Genomic DNA, 22,368 nt, shown 5'->3' on the forward strand with positions numbered 1-22,368 from the left:
CAGTGTTTCATCAAAGCAAACATGTATAAGAGAGGCAAAAAATACCAAACGGACAGTCAAACTCATAAGTCGAAAGAAAAAACTGACAACGCCAAGGCAAAAAATACAGAAAAAACAGTAAACTAATCACAAAATGTAAAACTAAATACTCCATCAAAAACTGGATATATTCAAGAAGGATAAGGATATATTGCATCAGATGTTGCAGCCATCGTGTATCCTATCTTTGGACAAATTCGGTAAGTCTTATTCGATAGGTCACATTTGGTAGAAAGGGAACGGGATTGTAGAAGGAATTTTGAACATGTCTGCTGTCATCTGTGACACGGATATAGCATAACACTCGTGATTGTGTCAGGAATATTGACGAAGTGACCATTTCAACTTCACCACTTGGACATTTTTTAAATGTGTTCCTTGTCAACCGCAACACTCTATCAAGGATATCGTGATAGGAAAACAAAAATTGATTGATTCTATGTTCACTTGAAGAATACACAGGCACCAACTAATCATATTATGCTAATCATCAGCATCGATTATGTCTGCAAAATATTACGACATCCAGTTAATGAAGACATTTTCAATGTAATTCCATAATTACATCGACAAATTGAAATATTTAATATGTCAAACCATAACTTGCCTTCTGCTGAAAATTTTTGAATAAACACTAGACGTAAGAATTGCACTGAAAATTAAAAACCAACAATTGGCGAGTTAGGCATAAAAACATTACTTACAGTGTTGCTGTACTACATATTGTAACATGTTGTTGATACGATTGACGTAATATATTATCAGTTTGTTCAAATATAACGTTTTGGTACCAAAGAATACCTACATGTTGTATCTGATTTGTAACATTTTATAATAAAAAAAAAATGAGACTTGAAATGGAGATCGTGTCAAAGAGACAATAACCTGACTTAAGGGCAGAAAGCAGCAAATTTAATGTAAAGATGTCATACACAGTCAGAAAAAAAACATTATCCTTAAACAAGATAAAGGTACAAATGTAATAAGTAAACACATTTTCAAACCATGACTATGCTAATGTATATAACAATAATACTTAATATAATTTAATTAACTTAAAACAAAATCAATATTAATACCAATATAACAATATTCAAAGTTGTAATTACAGTGTTGAATTGGTTACCTTTTCGAATAAGTTTATTTAGAGGATCCATAAGTTTACCCGGATCCTTTCTGAAAATCCTGGCTCAAAAAAAGATCTCCGTACAAATTAGAATGTGCTATCCCGAACCGTTTGAAATAAATTCTCTATAAGAACAATCCAACTTCAAAATTTAATCTTGATATCCATGGAAAAATTTGGTAAAGGTTTTTAGTAATTTGTTTTACGAAATCCCCAACTTGATAATTTACCGGTAAAACATTGGTAATCATTAAATTTCAAAACGTCACAACATACACGTATATAGCGAGCGTGTTGTGATATAAAAATACCGTAAGATGGTGCCCAATGAACATCACCATAAAAACAGGAAAATTAATAATAGGGAACGCAATTCTTCTATTTTAGTGTAGGTTTTATCGTGTTTAACTAAGATATCTTAATTTAGCAAATGCATGACAATTATTTCCGTTTATTTTTAAAGTAAATTTACATGCTTGAATTTTGACAGCATATTTTAGATAGTTCGGTAACGGTAAGTGTTGTTAAATTTTCCTTTAGAATAATATAGACGGATCATTACTTTTGCTAAATATTACCACATTTTACACGAAACTTTATGTCAGTTTATCTAAATATATTAGTTCTTCATCCACAATACAGTTTTTCTTCATTCTAAAATATAACATGATAAAGAGAACCAAAATAACATTCGTCACTAAAGCTAATACATTATAACTGATATTAAGGTAAAAAAGATATGGGTGGTTATCATCTGGTAGTAAACACCAATGTGTATAAAGCATATTTTCATCGATGCACACATTTATTATGGATCAATGTATTCGCTGCCGAAGATTGCCGACACAAATTCAGCACGTATTTTTGAAAGTACTTTCATCTAGATTTTTTTCCACATTATTCTTAACACTTATATTATTGACAAACGTGATGTTTTATAGAAACAAATGGGATAAAAGTCGCTTACGCGCGAGATATACTAGTTATTTAATATTTATTCGTAAACAGAACATGCAAGTCAGATGAAAATTTCTAATTAGACGGGAGATATCAGTCAACAAGTATGTTTTTAAGTTAATGACCGTTTTTTAGTATTCTTATCGCGAATATATTATTTAACCTTATCGAGTAAATATGTCGCGCTTTCAGTAATTAATTGATTACAATAACATCCATAACATACAGTTGACAGCCAAAGAATGAGCAGACGTGGCGTCCTTTGTTATATAGTTTCATCAATATAAATGACAGGGGATTTCTGATATCTTAAAGTCATAAGAAACCTTAAATTAAAAAAAAATATGCATATGTTTTTTATAACAAAATGGATAGTTTTCATTATACAACTTATGTACATATACTTTTTTCTGAGGAAAATTCTTTAATTTGTCCACATTTAGAAGAAGTTTACTTTTTTTTAATTGCTTGCTTCCAGGAAGCAATTCGCCGACATATTTTCCGTATGCATAGTGACCCGAGCGTAACACTCCTCGTAAAAATCCGGTGATCGCAATACGCATGGATCCGTCATTGAAATAAACAAATATATGATTATACATGTTAAACACGTTCTCAATACCCATGCTTTTTGTGATTTGTTTACTATAAGGTGACAATCGGTAAAACTCGGCTTCAAAACACGGCATTTAATGAGCAGCCATATTTGTTAAATCATAACAAACAAAGAGAAAAAAAATTGACGATTATATGATATATTTGTGAAAATAATGATAAAATCGTGCACAGAGGACTAAGTTTATGATATATACATGCATTGGTTCGAGAATTGGATAAACATTATTTTTCACCACTCACTCGTTTCATATGACTTTAACATTGTCAATTTTGAGATATTTGTAAACTGTTTTGTCGTTATATATGTGTGTCAAATTCTTATCATACATCTTTAATGTTTACAAGTGTTGATAAATCAATTAAACTATCGATTGACTGGTGAACTTTATTGTTCTAAAACGTGTATGTGTACTTTATGTACTTGGCTGATTTTAAAAATGTAATAGATTAGAGTGCATTTTGTTAATCTGCTATCAATATATAGCCTTTACCAAGTCAGGAATAGGGAACAGATGTTGTCCATTCGTTTGATTTGTTTAAAGTCTTTGATTTTGCCATTTATTTAGGGACTTTTTTTGTTTCAATTTAAAGTTCAATATTTTTGTAATTTTATATTTTATTTTAATATAATTCAAAGAGTTAACAAAATATGAATAGTTATTTAAGTCATCAAAAAAGCAAACATCTTGAAAAACATTGAGAATATAGTTTTCACGGCTTTTTTTCTAAATGTTTAATCCGAGTCTTGATACTGTGTTGGATGTTTCCTTTATTGAAAACGTAACGTTCGTGTTTATTTCCGGAAAATACCGAGTGACAACGAATGTTGATGAATAAAGCTTAGAACAGAGATGATTACAAATAAGAAGCAGTAAGCTGTCCCTCTGGTATCTTTGTCTTCTTTATGATGAAACACTTTTCCTACTAGCTCGCTAAAATATATTCCCCAATTTAATGCTAGTATAATACCCTAAAAACATTTAATGCTAGAATAATACCCTAAAACATTTAATGCTGAATAATAAAGGCAACAGTAGTATACCGCTGTTCAAAACTCATAAATCCATGGACAAAAAACAAAATCGGGATAACAAACTAAAACCGAGGGAAACGCATTAAATATAAGAGGAGAACAACGACATAACACTAAAATGTAACACACATAGACAAAATCTCACGAGAATAATATATATAACATCAAAACCAAATACATGAGTTTGGGATAGACAAGTACCGTGACACGTCTTATCGCAATGTGAATTTACACTCAAAAATAAGAGAAAACAAACGACACAACGTTATAATGTAATACACACAGAAACGAACTATAATATAACAATGACCATATTCCTGACTTGGTACAGGGCATTTTTAAAGGAAAAAATGGTGGGTTGAACCTGGTTTTGTGGCATGCCAAACCTCGCACTATTATGGCCATGTGAAATATAACATCAAAATGACAACACAGGACTACAATATAAATAAATTGGAGAACACAATTAACAAAGAATCACACGAACAATAGCCAACAAAAGGCAACAAGTTCAAAATTTTAATACGCCAGAAGTGTATTTTGTTCACACAAGACCTATGTGTGATGCACAGATACAAAAGTTTGAAAGCCGAAACGAGTACAAAGTTGAACAGCATCGAGGACCAAAAGATCAAAAAGGTTGTGCCAAAAACGGCTAGGGTTTTATGTTAAGTTACCAGAAAAGCCCTATAATTTAGAGTAATTTATACTTTTGCAAACAGTAAATTTAATAAAATGAATATTCAAAAGATGTACATGATAAAGCTGAAGTATTAACTAATTACAGGAAACAACTGAAATACATTTACATAACCAGACATTTGAAACACAAAAGTAGACACATCCGAATACGTTTAAACCTCTACGCCAAGTGACGTCCTATTTCAAACTGAAAAATGACGAAAAAATGACGTCATTTGAATTAGGGAGCTACCATTTGATTTTTATGGGGGGGGGGGGGGGGGGGGGCTAGGATGAAATTTGAAAAAAAATAGGCAGGACAGGAGTTTTGAGTAAAAAAAAAAGGCAGGATGAGCAACTTGGTAAAAAAAAAAGGCAGGATGACAATTTGTGTAAAAAAAGTCAGGATAAACTAATAAAAAAAAGGCAGGACCGAATAGAGTAAAAAATAAAAAAGCAGGACAGAGATTACAACTAAAAAAAAAAGCAGGACAAAATTTTTCATCCTAGCCCCCCCATTAAAATCAAATGGTAGCTCCCTTAGTAAAACAGAGCATCAAAAAATGAAAAATGACGTCACATAAGAATGAATAAGATAGAATTAGGATTAATTTAAGATTATATATTTGAACTAAATACTGATATTGCATTTAATAACAAAGCACATTTTAATTCTTATTTATATAAAACTGAGGTAGCAATTAACTATTTTATAAAACTATGTCCGGTTTGCTATGAATCTAACTTCAAACGTAAAATATCGTACTGATTACTTTGAACGAAATCAAATCCGATAAATGAAGGCGGTGATTAATTTTCTTTACCATAACACATAAATATAATAGAAAAGACGTCAACACATTTGACAAAATCCGATGAGAATTACAAATATAACATTAAACATTTAAACTATATACATGAATTTGGGATGGATAAGTACCGTACCACGTCTTATAGTAATGCGAGTTCACACTCGGCAAAACAGTCACAATCGGGAATAAGTCACGTTTGGTAATTAAAAGATTAGACGACATTATGACAAAACACAATCTACCATGTGGTAAAAATGTCCTTAGCTAGTTTGGTCAACGAAACATCGTATGGATCCACCAAATCGTGATGGTGTCCATAAAATTTACGGAGTGTCAATTTTAATCTGTCCTCCTCATAACTTTGTTGGAGCAGTTTCTGCGTAAGGAGCACACTCCTGTATATGAAGTCCGTATAGTGTGAACAAGCACGAGAATAACGTATCAATTGTGATATGTAAACACCATACGAAGGGGCAGAGGGTATGTTACTGCTGAGAAATTGGAAATTGATAATTGGGAAGTTGAAATCGTCCCGTTTATCATAGATTTTCGTGTGAAGTCGTCCATCTACGTCAATATTGAGGAAAAGATCAAGGTATGAAGCAGTCCTTCTAGTATCAGTGGTATCCTTAATTTCAAGTTCACTTGGATATATGAGATGTAAGTATTGGCTGAAATATGGGTTATTCAATGATAGAACATCATCAATATATCGGAAAGTAAGTAGATCTTTCGAATTTTTGAGAATCCACATCTGGTTAACACCACTGGTAGAATATATCTCCTCACAATATTTTTGAAGCCCATCTTTAACTGTCGAAAGAATAGTAGTCAGTACTTTAGAAAGATGTTTGGCTGAACATTTTGAAGACCCAGCTATGTATCGTTCTTTATATGGAGTTTTGTGTAATTTGGGTATCCAGTATAATGAAGGCAAGTTTTCTTCGTTTTCTTTGATGTTGATACCAAAAGAAAGAAGGACAGATTTATGATTTTGTAAAATTTCGTCCTTGGTAAATGATGTTAAAGAATATGTAGGATTACCAGTAGTTTGATCAATTCCAAGCTCTGTAGTGAGACATTGCAAATAATGTTTTTTACATATGAAGACAATATTATTGGAGGCTTTATCTGCTGGAACAATGACATATTTGTCATGCAAAGAGGATAAAGCATCCACAACCTCCGGATTCTTGAAAGGGTTAGAAACTTTAGTACTCATATTACATCGTAGTTTTTGTATGCGCCTCTGAGATATACCCTTAAATCATTATAAAAGTACTTTTCTATTGTTTTGGAATTGTTATACTGTCAGGACACATTGAATGAAACAAAATCAATGTTTGGTTCTCGATGAGCGCATATAATGATTGGCTTAGTTTATGTCTCAAAATTTCTATCAACACACTGTATGAATAGATATGTGTTAACAGGTGTTTATGAAATAGACAACCTTGTGAAATGAAGAATGTAGAGGGCGCTCGAAGGGGATTTGCTGTAGCCAAACAAAACATATATTTGATATTCATATTGAAACATATTCTCCCATTGTTACTCGTTGATTATCTGGTTATTTAGTCTCAATGCTTAATAATCAAATTTCAAATCCTCGATAAGATTCAAATTTTCATCAAAAGTTTTGACTCGTCACACTGAAAACAGCAGTTGTAATTTACTTACGTTTAATGAATGTTGGGTAACCATCATTGGTTCCTACATGGAAATGACCCCTATACTGATTGTAAAGTTTACCTGCACTTTGGTGTTCTGGAAAGTCCTGAAAGTACAACGATTGAAAACATATATCACGTTATGCTATTTAGTAGAAATCTATGATTGCTATTTGCTATGCGAACCGTGCAAAACATGTTGTATAAATTTTGCAAATCATTGTAATAAACAAAAGTTAAAATAGGGCACAATCTCCACCAACGATGATTTCTTTTCAAAAGCAATTCGTATCAAGTTGTGTGATTTTGATAAAAAGAAAGAAAATATGAGCCATGCGGCATTTTAAACATGAATATGTGTACTTTCTAAGACTACTTACAGGGAATGTCAAAGTCAACGGCATTTGTTCTAAACTATTATTTTCCATTTGCATGAAAAAACGTTTATTGCGTAGTATTTAGTTGTTTCGACCCAACAAATGACTAATACGTCATTTATCTCTGGTTAACAGTTGCGTTGCTTTTGATCACACATTTTTATTTGGTTGTTTATTCCACAAAACCAATTACTCGATTCATGTCATTTAAAGAACTTATTATCATACCATTCGTGGTTGTAATTTTCCCATGTGTGGTAGTTGGAATTATCCTAGTTCTTTTGCATTTTTTTAAGAATAGTTCAATGTTTATTGTGTTTCATTCCAAATCCAGTGAAACATTACAACATGAACAGAAGATCATCATGTATCTTTTCGCGTTAGCTTTATATACAATTTTAATTATTTCTTTAGTTTTTTATCACATGTTTTGACTAATACATTATAGAAAATTAAATCTGATTTTGAAAAATATCACTATTTTTTTTTTATCAAAAACTTAATGCTTATTGATATATTGTATATGAAAGTTAAAGAAACAAAAGCCTTATGTATAACTACTCATTTTTACTCAAGGTTAATAAATTCTTAGTCATTGCATTGAAGTTAATATACATTCTTGACAGTTTGTGAAAACATGTTTTTTTCTGAGTTAACAATGATCATGCTTAATGACAGATTCAATAGAAGTAATGGTTTAATTGTACCCCTTGAAAAATTTATGCAAACATAGATTTATTTATTAAAGTTAAAGTATTGTTTTAGCCGTGTGATATGACTTTGTTATCAACTGCTTCCGGTATCTATCAACTGTTTCCGGTTGATATAAACTGCTTCAGGTTATATTCTTTACCGTCATCGCAAAGCACTTCGACGTCATTATGCAGATTCCGGAAATAAACATCAGTAGTACATTTTAATGAAAAACTTTGCTAAGAATAATAAAGAAGGAGTATTAGGAAATAGGAAATATGTATCAATAAATGAAATAAAAATGCCAAACAAATAATACAATAAATGCATTTGATGAATTTTAAAATAGTTAATTGTCTCTATGACTTCTGCTGAATATATGATAAAAAGAACAAAACATGCATTCTTCATATCAGATCCCTTATTAACCCATGGTCAAAATCATCTCTCGAATTATTGGCTCTCGGGCTGATAAGGGGTATGATATGAAAAACCCCATGTTATAATCTATATATATATATATATATTAAATATATAAGTACGTCTGAGTCAGTGACAACCCTACAACAGATGTATCCATCGGATCGCCATCAATGATGGTGATACATGGCTGTGTACATAATGTATACACAACTCGTCTTAACATCAACCCAACAATGTTAGATTTGTAAATTTGCTTTCGCAAATTTTTGGTTCTTCCCTCGCCGGGATTCGAACCCATGCTACTGTGATATCGTGACACCAAATCGCCTGCATTGCAGCCGTCCCGCTAGACCACACGACCACCTGGGCTCTCTTAAAAAGAGCTTTCGCTGGCCGTGTGTTACCTTTTCACGTCAGTTTTAATCTAGCGGCGTACTGCAGTACATGATATATAAGGCATGAAGATGTTATTGTTACAGATCAGCTAAATTATCTATAGTAAAGGATCCTACAAATTAATGTAAGATACAGTCACAGAAAATAATTAAATTTATAAGTACGTCTGAGTCAGTGACAACCCTACAACAGATGTATCCATCGGATCGCCACCAATGATGGTGATACATGGCTGTGTACATAATGTATATACAACTCGTCTAAACATCAACCCAACAGTGAACATTGTTGGGTTGATGTTTAGACGAGTTATAATACAGATCTAACATTGTTGGGTTGATGTTTAGACGAGTTGTATATATTAAATATATATATATTTATAATACTAACTTAACATGACTGACGTATAAATCATAGGTCAGAAAGGTAGAAACAAACATGATTAAATTAAAATATTGAATTCATATGTTAGGTGTGTAAGATTTGTAATATGTGTAAAATTAAACAGATAAAATTTAAACATAATAGTTTTGATGCAAGGATAACAGAAATATAAGAAGCATACAACAGTATCAATAAAAATTAAAAACCAATTGTTCAGAGAACAATTGTAGGTCTTTCCACTAGTAAAGATCTATTTTGATATTGAAATATTAAAAATCAGTTTAAAATGTTAGTTCCTATGGCTTTATGATGTATTTATATGAATTTAAAGCAAAGGTCAAAATCTAGAACGTCATATCAACCTATGACCTTGACCTCAATTTCAAGTTCACAAACCAAGGACCTTAAATCAAAAGACCCAAGGTCTTTAATATGTTTGGTTTATTAGTGATATCACTTTACGCGTAATTCTAAATGTAAGATGGGCAAAAACTCCCATTTATTGTCTGCGCACCCTTTCAATCAAAATATACAAGTAAGGACATGTCGCAACTAACAATTTATGAAAAATTATTTGTCGATATGTCATAAGGTATTTGAAAATAAATGAAAATAAGCCAAAATCAAAATTTAGAATATGACCTTGACCTTTGACCTTGACCTCATTTTTATAATTTTCGACCAAGGACCCCAAATCTAAAGACCCTATGTCTTTATCACTTATGGTTTACCATTTAGAAATGCATATCACTTAATTAAATGGAAAAGGGGGAATAACTCTCATATGGAGTCTCCGTAAAGCTTCGGTCCAAATGAATATCCTAATCCTGAAGATGTAACGAGCAATTTGGTAAAATAAATTTGTCGTAATCTTTAACGGTTGCGAAGGAGTAGTGGCCACAAGAAAAACAGTGTTTGGGGAGATAACTCTTACAACGTAAAGTATTTTGTTACACAGTTGTAAAGTTTTAAAGCGTATAAACTATACAATACCATATTCCAAATATCTAAGCGACATCTTTTGAAACATCAATAATACGCAAGAAAAAAAATTAGGCGGAAGAAAAAAAAAAAAAAAAAAAATAATAATAATAATCAGAACAAATTCAATAGGTCTTTCCACGGAAAGGTGGAAAGACCTAATGATATAAACATATGTTATAAATATAGCAATAGAAAGCAGCTAGCAACTCACAATTAGCGGCTAACAATACGTACAAATTTACGTTAGACAAACATACAGCATCAGTTTAATTGACATAACAAAAACAAAACATTGATTCGATAAAATGTATTCCGATTGAATTTTTTTCATTAAGTCATCAAACCGAAGCATAGATATTTGTGTTGCGACATATATAAATTAAAATAAAACAATAAGAGTAAATTCTTTTTCGTTCATATTGTTGAGTTGGGTTTATAGACGTAAAACAATACGAATGTTAACAGTTTTACATATCTGCGTTATTTATTATGTGTGTGTTTTGTTACTGGGAATAAACTTAAGACTGTTAGTATTTGTACAAATATGACACATATATATCAATTTAATCCGCAATCAATATAATCATTTTATTTAAATTAGTTACAAAACACAATAATAACTGTTATTGACATAACATCGAATATGTAAATTACTAATATTTGCAAACTATTGTAAATCTACGAAAACGATCATTAGTAACCAATGAGTAAACTTTCAAAAACTCAACTGCTTACTTTCAGGACACGTTATTGCACATTGTGTATTTTGAAAATATTGTAATATCGGATAAAAGCTATATATATTTTTGTTTTTTTTATGTCCCATATTTTGAATATATTGCAGCGGCGAGTAAAGTATATGACCTGATCAATATAATTAACATTATTATCATGTTTGTTTAATAGTATAACTTATAATATTATATTATAAACTATCTGTATCGGTTTCAAATACCAATATAAGAATTGGGAAATGTTGTATGACAGTCAATGACAGTCAATAAAACAATAAGAGTAAATTCTTTTTCGTTCATATTGTTGAGTTGGGTTTATAGACGTAAAACAATACGAATGTTAACAGTTTTACATATCTGCGTTATTTATTATGTGTGTGTTTTGTTACTGGGAATAAACTTAAGACTGTTAGTATTTGTACAAATATGACACATATATATCAATTTAATCCGCAATCAATATAATCATTTTATTTAAATTAGTTACAAAACACAATAATAACTGTTATTGACTTAACATCGAATATGTAAATTACTAATATTTGCAAACTATTGTAAATCTACGAAAACGATCATTAGTAACCAATGAGTAAACTTTCAAAAACTCAACTGCTTACTTTTAGGACACGTTATTGCACATTGTGTATTTTGAAAATATTGTAATATCGGATAAAAGCTATATATATTTTTGGTTTTTTATGTCCCATATTTTGGATATATTGCAGCAGCGAGTAAAGTATATGACCTGATCAATACAATTAACATTATTATCATGTTTGTTTAATAGTATAACTTATATAAACTATCTGTATCGGTTTCAAATACCAATATAAGAATTGGGAAATGTTGTATGACAGTAAATGAAAGTACTACCCTTTAAATCAAAATGAATTGGATGTACGGAAATAGTCTCAGAAAATGGTTGCTTACATACCTAATTGATTAAACACGAATGTACTGCCAATTCTGCTGGTACCTTTAAACAGAACAGTCGGCGGGGATCCTGGTGGTTTACTCATCAATAATAATTGACTTCCACTTGCATAGTAAAAGACGCTTCTATAGACACTGATAGCATAGTATGGTGTTGTAGTATTTATTGAAATGATCGTTTTTACATCAGTACCATCATCTTTTGTTGATTTTATGTTTCCATTATTATTAATCCAATACAGTTTTTTTTCGTCAATATCTGGAATATTTCAAAATAATGTGCCTTACTATGACAATTCATACTTATATAAAAAAATAAGTGTAAGATTATACACACTTTTTTTCTCAAAATTTCTTGTTTTTCTTCCTGCAATTGCTTTATACCATGTATACTAGCATGTAGATTGTAAAAGATCTGTACTTTACATAAGAATGTGACATTTATAAAATACACTAAAAAGTGAATTTACTAAACCCAAGTATATTTGAAGTTGAAGTATGCGTTATGCTGTTATATTTGTTTTATCTACAATTCTAGTAGTTTCTTATGATATAAACACATTTATTTTATGACGTTCTAAAGAAATGACTACCATTTTATCTACAAAAAATTATGTTGTATTCAGAAAATTGTTGGAAAAAAATAGTCAGTGTCCGTAACCATCAGAATATCTTCTTTTTTTCGGATTTACAAATGTAATCCTGAGAGTTTCTTTTAATTTTTTTTTTTCATTTCTTTAAAAGTGCATATCACCTATTTTGTTTAGATTTATCTAAGATTTTACTTCAGATTTAAAATTATAAACTTTGTCCCATCCATGTCACATGTCATCATTGTCATGAATGTTTATATTGTAAATCACTGTAATTACATACATTATTTACAATCATTGGCCATTCGATTGTTAAAAAACGTAAAAACTAAAACAAAAGTACCTAATATGTTACCTATGAAAAGTATTTCATAACGAGTAAATTATAAACATAAATGTAGTGGCAATACCTGATTTAACATACTGAGTTTATTTTATATACCATTTATGTAAGGAATACATTTCTTTGTTTTGCTAATTAAGAAATATATGTGGTTTATTTCAGAATGCAAAAAATAAACTCCTATGATTTGTTTGGGGTTGGTGCGTATTTTTTAATAGATTTCATTGAAATATAGTGCCCAAAACACGAACTTACCTTACCCCACACACAATTGAAGACACAACATTCATTGGTTTTCCACTTACCAAATGAGTTTTACAACTTTCAAGCATAGCTTATTCAAGGCAATTTTTTTTTAATTATGTTGACCTCTATTTTGTACCTCAAGTGCAATCTTGCTGTTCCCTTTATTGTGTTTTACTCGATTCCGTGTGCAGACGTTGCTAGAATGTTACACATATGTTGTCATTCAAGGCATCAAGCACCATGAAAGTTATAAAATATTTTTCAATAACTGTTTTATATCTAAGTTTGACATGAATAATAAAGTCTAAAGTAAATTTATTAATATATGTAGAAATGCATTACTTTAATCAAATGGATAAAAAATTAGTAATACTGGCATAATGAAATGTTTATTTTATAAATTTAAAACAAAGAATTTATGTAGTGGTACATAATGAACTATATTTTTTATTGATATTGTTGAAAAGGTACAGTAAAACTGCAAATTAAAATATGAGACGATAGCTCTCGAAAATCAAAAATCAAAATAAAAGGATCACCACCTCGAACTTCCAACTGTTTTTGGTACATAATGATTGATTAGGAACAAACAAAATTTATTATCTCAGTTTTGGCATTACAGTTTTATAATTTATAATTTTGAATCAATCACAACACAATAGAATTTTGGTAAAATAAAATAATAGTACTTTCAACACTAGCATTAAATTTTTCTTTAAAAATGTCCTGTACCAAGTCAGGAATATGGTCATTGTTATATTATAGTTCGTTTCTGTGTGTGTTACATTTTAACGTTGTGTTTCTTTTGTGTCGTTTGTTTCCTCTTATATTTGAGTGTGAATTCACATTATTATAAGACGTGTCACAGTACTTTTCTATCCCAAATTCATGTATTTAGTTTTGATGTTATATTTGTTATTCGCATCGGATTTTGCCTAATGCTTAGTTCGTTTCCTTATGTGCTACATTTTAACGTTGTATCGTCATTTTCTTGTATTTAATGCGTTTCCCTTGGTTTTGGTTTATGACCCGGATTTGTTTTTGTCTATCGATTTATGAGTTTTGAACATCGGTATACTACTGTTGCCTTTATTTAAATGATAATGAAACTGTATTGTAAGCATATGGTGCATATTTGTGCATATGAAGTGTTGTGTTTCTCTATTACACATGACGTGGCTCAGTACTTATACATCCCGTCAGTGTGTTATTATTTTGCCATAATGGTTAATGTTTGTTAATACGTTTGTTTGTTTTATGGTGATTAAGATAATAACATTATCTTGACTGATGTATCCCAATTATTTACATGTTTACATATTATGTCTGTTTGTTTTGTTCACAAATCGTTGTCAATATAATGGAATTTGATGCGACTGTAATACAAGTGATAGATTTAGCTAGCTATAAAACCAGATTTAATCCTCTATTATGTACATAGGAAAAAACCTGCACCTTGTCCTGAGTATGACAGTTGTTGTTCATTCATTTGGTGTGTTTGAGCTTTTGATTTTTCCATTTGATTAGTGACTTTCAGTTTTTGAATTTTCCACGGTTTCAGTATTTTTGTGATTTAAATTTTTAGACAATACATCAAAATTCCGCTAACTAACATTCCCTTATTGTAATGTAGCAGATTCACAACTTGGTATTTATTCTCAAAGTTCAATAGATGTTAAATACAAATTGGAGGAGCTATTTTCACATTACATTTGTGTTCAACGTCTGGCAAAATATTAATTTCTAGTGGCTAGCACAAACGAATTTAAATCAGATGTGAACAGTCCTAAATTGTCAAAACTACAAGTTTGATAATACACGTAATACAATTCCAGAAACAAACCGTACATCCGTAGAAACACTTATGAACCACATAATCAGACGACAACCACTGAACATCAGATTCCTGCCTTAGGACAGGTGCAAACAATAGCAGTGTGATTAAGAGACAATGTCAGAGAGCACCAGGCAGGACTGTTCAACTAAAAAAAATTGATTTGGTCAAAAATATATTTTACCCTTTCAATATAACATACTGACCGGGAATATATAATTTTTTTTTAATTTTTTGTGAATTTGACTTTTTTTTTATGAAATTCAATATAAGCGCTCAAACTGCGAATTTTCATTGAAATGTATGGGGGAAAAGCCAGTTTCTAACCGTTTTCAATGATCCATCATAGGAGAAAAACAGCAATTATGACTAAACTACCTATATGGAAGTCTAGTACTATGTTGGTGTAAAAAATAATAAAAATAAAATTTTTGGTATCTTTTTGATTTTTTTCAAAAAATGAGGTAAAAAAATGCTAAAATAAGGAAAATTGAGAAATGCCAGTTTCTAATCGTTTTCAATGATCCATCATTGGAGAAAAACAGCCCTTATGACTAAACTACCTATATGGAAGTTTAGAACTATGTTGGTGTAAAAAATAATGAAAATAAAATTTTTGGTATCTTTTTGATTTTTTTCAAAAAGTAAGGTAAAAAAAATGCTAAAATAAGGAAAATTGGGAATTGCCAGTTTCCAACCGTTTTCAATGATCCATCATTGGAGAAAAACAGCCTTTATGACTTAACTATCTATTTGGAAGTCTAGTACTATGCTGGTGTAAAAAATAATGAGAATAAAATTTTTGGTATCTTTTTGATTTCTTTCAAGAAATAAGGTAAAAAAAAATGCTAAAATAGGAAAAATTGAGAAAATTTGAGAAAAGCCGTTTTTTGACCGTTTTCAATTATCCATCACCAGAGGAAAACAACACTTATGACTTAACTACTGATATGGAAGTCTAGTACTAAGTTGGTTTAAAAAAATAATGAAAGTACAATTTTTGGTATCTTTTTTACTCTTTTTCAAACAATTCAGTAAAAAAATGCAAAAAATTGTAATATTGAGAAAATTATGCTTTGGCAAACCAACATGGTATTACATGGATTAAGTTGCAAAATACCATAAACTTTTGCATCTTTATTATGTTTTAGTGATAGTTTTTGATGACAAAAATTAAAGAAAAAACGTTGTAGTCTTGTCGTCACTTTGTTCCTTTGGTTGCCATAGGCATAGCAACCATAAAATGTACACTATTCATTTCCTGTAGGCCTTTTTTGTACAAATTTTCACCATGAAAGTACTTAGTTGGATGATGCAAGACAATTCTCATTGAATTGGCAATTAGATCATAAGTCAATGCCACAGATACCTACAATACAATTTTTGCTGTACTTTGACCTTAGACCTCAAAGTAAAAAGATGACTTTTGTTTACAATTTTGTGTCGGGAGCATGATCTGTTTGCCCTTTGACAAAATCTTTTGATATTAGGAACATGTGTGCAGCACCTTAAGACAATCTGTTGTGTTCCAAGGACCATTATCCCCAAATTCACCAAACCTTCCTTTGGGGTATTGAACCATGTGAACCTTATAACAAAATTTCATAGAAATCCATTAATTTAAACTAAAGTTATTGTCCGGAAACCAATGTGTCTTCAGACAACAACAATGACGACATCATACCATTATACATTCCCAAAAATTGTTTGCGGTCGAAAATAATAAATGATTAGATCCTCATTTCTCAACCTTATATATTCCTAACTCCCAACTGGCATGACCATCATGACCATGGATCTTGTCCATTTATATATTATTTTTTTTGGGGGGGGGGGGAGGATTTCAAATCAAGGACGGACACCACATGAATACATTAGTACATGCACGTATATAATTGATACTGACAAAATCTATAAATAAGCATGCTCTTGGTTTTTGCAAAATCAAATATGATATGCAGAGTGGTTTAGTTCTTTGTTGAAGGCTGTACCTATTACTATAAACTTTTACATTGTATGGTCTCTTAATGGAGAGTTGTCTGATTAAAATTATGCAGAGGCGGATTTAGGGGGGGGGGGGCAGGGGGCTTATAAAGGGAATCACTGAAGTGTGACTGGAGCGGGGCCCCCTTAGGTCAGTCGGTGAGCCCCCTCTTATGACAATTTCTGGATCCGCCACTGTTATACAACATCTTCTGATTTTATTGTGTTCCATAGCAGTTTCTTCAAAACCTTTGGAAATAGAAGCACCGTTTATCTTCATCACTTGGTTTGTATAAAAGTCAGAATATGACAACAGAGAATTTTTACCATACGTCACAATGATTAGGGCCTAAAGAGAACTATGATAGGTACTTTTTAAATGTAGCCGTGAAATTGGCAATCATATCAAATCTCCTTTGTTAATAAGAAGGATAACTTGGCCTGATTAAATGTGACATATACTTAGCTACAGTGTTAACATAACAATTAGTTTATTCTGTTTATTAATTCAATCCATAAATTTTGATCAAGATTCAAATGCATGTACTGCACAAAACAAAAAATAACAAGGGCATACTACATTGATACTTATATTAAAGTTTATTTTTTTTGGTGTACATATTTCTAAATAGCACAGAAATGTTAACACAATTATATATTAAAAAAAAATACATTTTTTGACATCATTTCCTTTTAACAGATTTGTTTTAATATAAATTGATCCTATTTTCTGTTACCTTGTAATAATTTGGAACTTATTTTATCAACACATATACATCTTTTTAGAAATTCATATAAACCCTTGCTTAACATAAATGGCATGTATAAATATTTGCCTATAAACACATGAAACATGATAAATATCTAAATAGTTTCAAAAAAATTTGAAATATTCTTTCAGACACCAAGTAATATTTTAAAAGATAAAGATCCATAAACAACTAAGTTGATATTCTTAAAATTGTCCTCTATCAAAATTATCATTTTCAATATTGAGGTCTCTCAATTACTGAAGTAACTTCCAAAATATTACCAAAAGTCAAACATATACATAAGTAGAGGCTCCAAAGAGCCTGTGTCCCTCACCTTGGTCTATGTGAATATTAAACAAAGGACACAGATGGATTTATGACAAAATTGTGTTTTGGTGATGGGGATGTGTTTGTAGATCTTACTTTTCTAAACATTCTTGCTGCTTACAATTATCTCTATCTATAAGGAACTTGGCCCAATAGCTTCAGAGGAGAATGTTAGTGAAAATTTACAAATTTTACGAAAATTGGTACGCCGGGTCACCGGACGCAATTTTTAAATAAAATACTCCAATGATGATTGTGGCCAAGTTTGGTTTTATTTGTCCCAGTAGTTTCAGAGGAGAAGATTTTTCTAAAAGATTACCAAGATTTATGAAAAATGGTTAAAAATTGACTATAAAGGGCAATAACTCCTTAGGGGGTCAATTGACCATTTTGGTCATGTGACTTTTTTGTAGATTTTACTTTGCTGAACATTTTAGCTGTTTACAGTTTATCTCTATCTATAATAATATTCAAGAAAATAACCAAAAACAGCAAAATTTCCTTAAAATTACCAATTCAGGGGCAGCAACCTAACAACGGATTGTCTGATTCATCTGAAAATCAGATAGATCTTGACCTGATATACAATTTTACCCTTTGTCAGATTTGCTCTAAATGCTTTGGTTTTTGAGTTATAAGCCAAAAACTGCATTTTACCCCTATGTTCTATTTTTAGCCGTTGCGGCCATCTTGGTTGATATGACGGGTTATCGGACACAATTTTTAAACTAGATACCCCAATGATGATTGTGATTAGTTTGGTTAAATTTGGCGCAGTAGTTTCAGAGGAGAAGATTTTTGTAAAAGTTTACAGACGACGGACGAGGACGGACGCCAAGTGATGAGAAAAGCTCACTTGGCCCTTTGGGCCAGGTGAGCTAAAAAACTTAATAGGTATTGAAATGTTTTGTTGGTCACTTTGAGTCTCCCAAACTGGTTACAGTTTCATGTGTGTTTTTCTTTAAGCTAAGTCACCTGAAAAAAAATGAAGGAATAGTCAAGCTACATATGTATACATTTATACATCAGTTTTTTGCTTGAAAATGTTTTAAATTAATTATATTAAATACGATGATTTTTAATATTATATACATGTATTCAAGTACACATATTTGAAGTTGAATATAAGTTTTTAGAAGATTTCACACTCAGGACTTCATATACATTTGTAGTGAGAGATTAAAACCCTTCTTGCATATCTGGAAAATAAATACTTGGTCTCATTAATTTTTATGTGTGTGTCATCTGTGTTTTAATTTGTTCTTAAATTAAGCTGACACTGGTCATCTTAAAATGTTTAACAATTCATTTGTTATGCATTCTTATTCTGATTTACATTATGTACTGATGTAATGTCTAGTATATTAACAGGATTTAAGATTTCACATACTTTATCCCATACGGTACTTTATCTAAATAAAGATAAACATGTAAAAAATGTACTTTAAGAGATACTGGTACTCACTTTTGAATTTTCATATTAATGCAGTAGGTTAACTTCAAAATCAAGTTGATCCATTTCTCTAGTTATAGCTATAGGCTCCTCTATATGTAAGTCTGTCATCTGATGTATCTTTTATCTGTTTGAAGAAATAACAGATTATACTGTTATAAGGTGATCAATTATTCTTTGAATTGAATTTGGAAAATTGTATTTAAAATCAAATTAGTTATTTTCTTATCTTAAGAACCAGTGGAAAATATATAATGAGCTGTTAGCATCTTACTACATTAAAACATTCAAAGTTACAAGACTTTTAAATGGACAGGTTAATGTATGAAATGATCTAAATGAACACTTTAAAGCAGAACGGTAAATTGTGATTAACTTATTACTAAACAAGTTTACTTGATATATTTGAGTCAAATTAACCTTATATGCTATGCGCTTCAGGATCACACATGTACATGTACAAATGTATCTAAATTATAATGACAAGATCTCAAAATGAGCTTTTTTTAATTTTTTTTTCAGTTTTGAACTAAATGTTAAAAGTTTGAAATCCTTGCAATTGTATCATGTATAAATCATATGTCTACATTTAGTTTCTAAGGACACGAAGGACAATAAACAACAAATTTATGAAACAAAGGTATTGCCGTCCCAAAAGATCCCATCTAAATAGTGGATTAAGAATCTAATTATCTTAAGATTTGATATACAAGTTTTATTTTTATAAATAAATATATATGCAAGCATGATAACCACTTTTCAATATATGTGTGTCTTTCATATGTCATAAAATATAGGTACACTGTATATGTAGCAATCAAAATTACAGAAAATTTAAATTTGACGTTCCTGATTTTTAACTAATTAAGCTTACTGTTTACATGTATATCTGACATAAACATATATATGACTATCCTGATAACTGTAGGATTGTCTTTACTTGTATAAATTGTGACTTGGATGGAGAGTTGTATCATTGACACTCATACCACATCTTTTTATACATTTATCAATTCTACATGTACATGCAAATGTATTCATTTGTAGTTGCATTTTGCTTACATGTACATTCATTTTGGCACATGAACATACCAGAGATGGGTCCGATTACTTTCAATGTAATTGATTAAATTACAATTACTTTGTCATTTGTACGATTAAATTAAATTAATGATTACATCATTTCTGCATGTATCTGATTAAATTAATGATTACATTTGCAAAGTAATCATGATTACATCTGATTACAATGAATTAAAAAAAAACATTTTGTATGAGATTAATGCATAAACGTTTTTGATATATATATAACTATAGTATTTTTAAGAGTATTTTATTTGATATATCATAAAATGATAACTTAAAATTTCATCTAATTAATAAATCTCAAAAGTTCACTACAAACACCGACATATATACACGGACATTGTGTCACTGGTCATATTGGTTATGACCAATTATACTCTATCATCATTTATCTCTGAATTATGTTGACTTCAATCAAATAAAGGTTTGTCTTCTTATCTCTTCCAGACTTTATATGTATTTCAAGATCAGTTTATGGAAGTTAAAATATGGATGAAATAAAGTTACAAGTTTAAAACTAAGTCAATTTTCAATGTGATTGTTTAATCATATTGTAAACAAAATATAAGTACTAAAAAACATTGCATTTTACATGTCCAGTCCAAATACATACCAACATCTATTTATTTTAAACAACATTTTAATTTGGTTTGTGCTAATTAGATAAATTTTTAAATGTAGGATTTATCATCTATATTGCCCAACAGCTATATACACAATAGAGTTGGTAATTGCAATAAAAACAAACCTTAATTGGTCTCCAAATTGTCAATTCAAAGTTGACAAAAATCACAATATTAACAAAAGATTATAATTCAGGGTTAATGAAAAATATTACTTGAATATAACAGTAATCTTTTAAATTGTGAATATGTATAATATATTTTACCAAGGCCAGAGACATATATGTTTCTGCTAAGGCTAATGATGACTTTTAGAAACTGTGAGAGCTTAGTTTTTACTGAATTATACAAATCAATTAACATGTTTAAAGAAGACAAAACTATTTCAACATGTTAAATATTCATTTAATTTAAATACCTAAAAGGTTAATTTATGACCACAAATACAGTTTTAGAATTTTTGCATTGTAATCAAAATGTAATCAAAAAGTAATCAGGATTACAGGGTATTTTGAAAAGTAATTGATTAAATTAAATTACATGTAATCAGATTTTAGTCTGATTAATAATTACAATGATTACTTGAAAAATTGTAATCAATTACAGCTGATTAATGATTACAATTATAATTACCCCAACTCTGGAACATACATTACTGACATGTACATATTAATGATAAGGTAGCACTCCACAGTTAGGTTGTAGTTTCGTATTTTGGCCCCTGTGGATTTTTCAAATATGAGAGCTAGTGTGCAATAAAATTCATTTTTGGATAGCTGAGTATTAAAATAGCCTGTGTATTGGGTTTATATGAACATCAAGAGTATGTAATGTATGTAATATAGGCTGTTTTCTGTATGACAGTCCGTATTTGCATGTCCCTACCATACATTGGTCCGGCAATTATTGCAATGTTTTTTTCCAACTTTTTATCGCACGAACTTTGTGATTGGATTTTACGAAAAAATGAGGCGAAAGACACCCATTTTTTATTTGATCATTAGGAAGATTTATGAAAACAGTTTCTAAAAAGGTATCACTCAAAGGCATTGAAATTCTAGTTTGATCAAAATTTTGGGGGGATATGTGACATGTCCATCCCCCTTTTTGCAATATTTTATGGTAAATAAATCCAGAATGTTGCCATGGATACACATAAAAGGAATTAATTTTCACTCTTTTAACTTTTGAAAATCAAATCTATGGAATATACTGATTACATACATATGCACATGTACAACACAAACAGTTAGGTTAATGTATTAGAA

At 30.3% G+C, this 22,368-nt stretch overlaps 1 long non-coding RNA gene across 1 annotated transcript in view; it reads right to left on the reverse strand.

The window, feature by feature from the left end:
- Positions 1–17,344: 17,344 nt before the first annotated feature.
- Positions 17,345–22,368, reverse strand: part of LOC143042422 (uncharacterized) — a 47,393-nt gene continuing 42,369 nt past the window's right edge. Inside the window, exons 2-3 of the long non-coding RNA XR_012967983.1 lie at positions 19,404–19,518; positions 17,345–18,913 (exon numbers count right to left, since the gene is read on the reverse strand). This is a non-coding gene — a long non-coding RNA (uncharacterized LOC143042422). The remainder of the gene's footprint in view (positions 18,914–19,403; positions 19,519–22,368) is intronic.

This window comes from Mytilus galloprovincialis, chromosome 8 (genome assembly GCF_965363235.1).
Source record: "Mytilus galloprovincialis chromosome 8, xbMytGall1.hap1.1, whole genome shotgun sequence".
Lineage (NCBI taxonomy): Eukaryota > Metazoa > Mollusca > Bivalvia > Mytilida > Mytilidae > Mytilus > Mytilus galloprovincialis.